Consider the following 3942-nt stretch of genomic DNA (forward strand, 5'->3'; position numbering starts at 1 on the left):
GACAGAGTCTTAAAGCAACCTCCAACTCTTGGGCTTCAGCGATTCCCTTGCCTCAGCCTCCCAAGTAGCTGGGACTATAGGCGCCCAATACAACACCTGGCTATTTTGTTGTTGTTGTTGTTGCAGCTGTCATTGCTGTTTAGCAGGCCCAGCCCAGGTTCAAACCCGCCAGCCTCAGCGTATGTGGCTGGCACCCTACCCACTGAGCTATAGGTGCTGCCACTTAGCCTTTTTTGGTGAATATTTATCCAGTTTTGGACACTGTTTAGCTCTTCATCTTTATCCAACCATTATGCCAAACACTTGTGACTGTCAAAAAGAATCCATTTTTCATCACACATAAGATGGTATAGAAATGGTCTGCCTTTACGTCATGACAGCAAAGAAAGGTAAGCTTTGAAATGATTTCTCTTCTGACATTCATTTAATTCATGCACAACCCATCTATCCAGCTTATTCACCTCGCTGACTTGTTTCAAATGGTCCAGTACTGCTAGAATAGTCATGTCAACCTTGCTGTTAACTCCTAAGTAAGCTGAGATGGACTTGCTTCCACTACAGCTTTCAGCTCGTCATTCTCCACTTTGGTCTCAGGTTGCCCATGTGGCTCATTTTCAAAATTAAAATCACCAGAACAGAACTTCTCAGCCCACAGATGTACTGTGCGTTATTAGCCACGTTGTTCCCAAATAATTTGTTATAATTTCCACCTGTCTGTGCCTCACTGGGTCTGTGATGGAACTCATATTCAAAAATACAGTAAGCTCCCCATTATCCAGAACTCGAGCAACCAGCATACAAATCCAGGCCAAAAAAAAAAAAAAAAAATCAGAGTTCAAACTTGGTATGCCGCGCCATCAGTAAGCCCACACTTCATGCATCACACAGCTACCAAGTGTTCTCTGTAACAGTTTTAACTCCTAATGTTTGTTACCTGAAATTAAAAAATAATGTAGTGAAGCTGAACAGTATATTAACTACAAGTACAAAGCTAAAGCTATTTTCTGACACAGTTTTGTGTGTTTTAGCATATCTGTGTTACAGGAAGAGAAGATTGCTTTTGTCTTAATTTGTTTTTAGTTAGTGTATTTCAATATTAATATCAGGTCCATACACAGTTTATGGCATGGGGTATAAAATCAGTTAGGCCCATTTTTAATAGTAACTCTCAAGCAACTAGAAACTATGTTTATCCAGAACCTATCAATCGCCTTGGCTGCTAGATAACAGGAAGATTATTGTAACACAAATTGTTGACTTATCATGGTTTCACAAAAATTGCTCTGAAAAAAAATTTAAGTTTATACTTATACTTAAACTTTGATTATTCACAAGCCAAAACATGCATTTGTGAAAATGACAACGTACCTTCACAGTAAAAAACAAAAACACAAAAATCCACGATGTGTCAAAGTGAAATTTCAGCAACTGTCATCAACTGTCAACCTTAGCACTCAGGGAAACTGGACACTTCATACTTAATTACCTAACGAGTGATCCTACCCAAGTGCAATTTCACACCTGTAGCCCAAGCTACTCAGGAGGACTGATGTAGAAGCCACACTGAGCTCAGGAGTTCAAGACCAGCCTGGGAACACAGGGAGACCCTGGCTCTAAAACATAAAAGTATTCTTCTAGGAAAAAGCATTCAATCAATCAATCAACCAACCAATCAATCACCAGATAGGTGAAATGATCCTAATGATTTATAGCCCATTAAATAAGACTCCATGAATCCACAATAATATAAATGAATGAGCCAGCCAGAACAAGGGTAAAATCCCATCTCTATAATAAAAAACAGAAAAATAAGCCAAGCATGGTGGCACCCACCTATAGTGCCTATAATCCCAGCGACTCAGGAAGCTGAGGCGGGAGGATCACTTGAGCCCAGGAGTTTGAGGTTGCTGTGAGCTATGATGACACCACTGCCCGGGAGACAAGAGTAAGACACTGTCTCAAAAGAAAGAATGAGGGGAAAGTAAAAACTCTCTCTTACAATAGAATGTCAATTAATAAATACAGAAGGAATAATGGAACTAGAAAATTACCATGTAGCAAAAATCATATAATAATTGATTCTGAAAACATTTATTAAACAATTCTGAAACGAGGGTAAAAGTTTAAAAGAAATAGGATATATTTACAGAGTTTCAAGCTATCTCCAGCAAGATAATTATTGTAATAACTACAAAAGGGAGGGCCAGTCACAGTAGCCCCTACCTCTAACTGAAGCACATTTGGAGGCTGAGGAGGGAGCACTGCTTGAGGGCAGAAGTCAAAACCAGCCTGCGCAAGAGTAAGGTCAAAACCACCCATCTCTATAAAACATAGAAAAATTAGCCAGGCATGGTGGCACATGACTGTAGTTCCAGCTACTTGGGAGGTGGGGGCAGGAGGACCACTTGAAACCAGTAATTCAAGGTTCCAGTTAACTACGACTCCGCCACTGCACTCTAGCCTGGGCAACAAAGCAAGACCTTGCCTCACAAAAAAAAAAAAAAAAAAAAAAACAGGAAAGAAAAGAAACATGGTAATGTGACAGTGAAGAATCCTAGCCATATCACCAGTAACAGAACAGATGGCAGTCAGGTGCTCTAGAAATGCTGACTAAGGACACCGTTTCTATGATATTCCTGCATAACCCAAACCTAATCCCAAACCTAATCTCAAGGAAACATCAACAACCCCCAATGTGGAAGCAGTCTATCAAATAATCGCCTTGCACGTGTCAGAAATGTCAAAGTCACAAAAGACGAAGACTGAGGAACTAACCCAAATTTAAGCAGAATAAAGAATATGACAACTAAATATAATAAAAATTTTCCCTTCTGCTATAACAGACATTAGCATAATTGATAAAACTTATTGAAAGTTTGTACATTGGATACTACCATTTTATCAATGTCTATTTCTTGAATTTCTAAAGTAAGATGGTTACAGAAGAGAACACCCTTGTTTTTCAAGAAATATACACTGAAATACTCAGCAGCAAAGGAACACTGTCTACAATTTACATTCAAAAAGCACAGAATGTATCTGTGTATGTAAATATATAGTTAGGGAAGTGATAAAGTAATTGTGATAAAAGGTTAAAATATGGAGAATCTTGGTAAAGAGCATACTGGATAATTCTTTGTCATATCCTTCAAATTTTCTCTAAATCTAACATTATTTCAAACTAAAAAGCTTTTAAAAAATTAATTCCCTGGGCAGTACCTATGGCTCAGTGAGTAGGGCACTGGCCCCATATATCAAGGATGGTGGGTTCAAACCCAGCCCGGCCAAACTGCAACAACAATAAAAAAAAATAGCCTGGTGTCGTGACAGGCACCTGTAGTCCCAGCTACTCGATAGGCTGAGGCAAGAGAATCACCTAAACCCAAGAGCTGGAGGTTGCTGTGAGCTGTGACACCATCGCACTCTACCAACGGCAACAAAGTGAAACTCTGTTTCTAAAAAAAAAAAAAAATTATTCCCAACAGACTGAGGATCTAAATATAAAATGTAAAACAAAAACTAAATATGAAATGCAAAAACACTTCTAAGAAAAATATAGGGGTCCATCTTCTTGGCCTGGGTAAGGGTTAAGATTTCTTAAAACACACACACACACAAATAAAAAACAAAAAAAGTACATATTAACAATTGGACTACATGAGAATAAAGAACCTCTCTTTAATAAAAGATAATCACTAAGGGAGCAGAAAAAGAAGGCGAAGCAGGAGACTATACATGCAGCATGTAAAAATGATAAAGGGCTCACAACTAGAGGAACTACAAACCACTACAAAAAGACATCACATCCCTCAGACCTACAAGGACAGTTACTATCAAAGAATAAAATAGTAAGTGTGGCAGAGGATGCAGAGAAAGCAGAACCCTGCTATATGTTAATGGGAATATAAAATGGTGCAGTCACTGCAGGAAACAGCATGGCTA

The 3942-nt window shown here is 38.7% G+C and overlaps 1 protein-coding gene across 1 annotated transcript in view; it reads right to left on the bottom strand.

Annotated features, from left to right (window-relative positions):
* The window catches only part of SPECC1L (sperm antigen with calponin homology and coiled-coil domains 1 like), a 179185-nt gene that overhangs the window by 116585 nt on the left and 58658 nt on the right, over positions 1 to 3942 (bottom strand). The gene's annotated exons all lie outside the window — the stretch shown is intronic.

Source organism: Otolemur garnettii, unplaced genomic scaffold (assembly GCF_000181295.1).
Source record: "Otolemur garnettii isolate 467f Iridium unplaced genomic scaffold, OtoGar3 scaffold00281, whole genome shotgun sequence".
In the NCBI taxonomy this organism is placed as follows: Eukaryota; Metazoa; Chordata; class Mammalia; order Primates; family Galagidae; genus Otolemur; species Otolemur garnettii.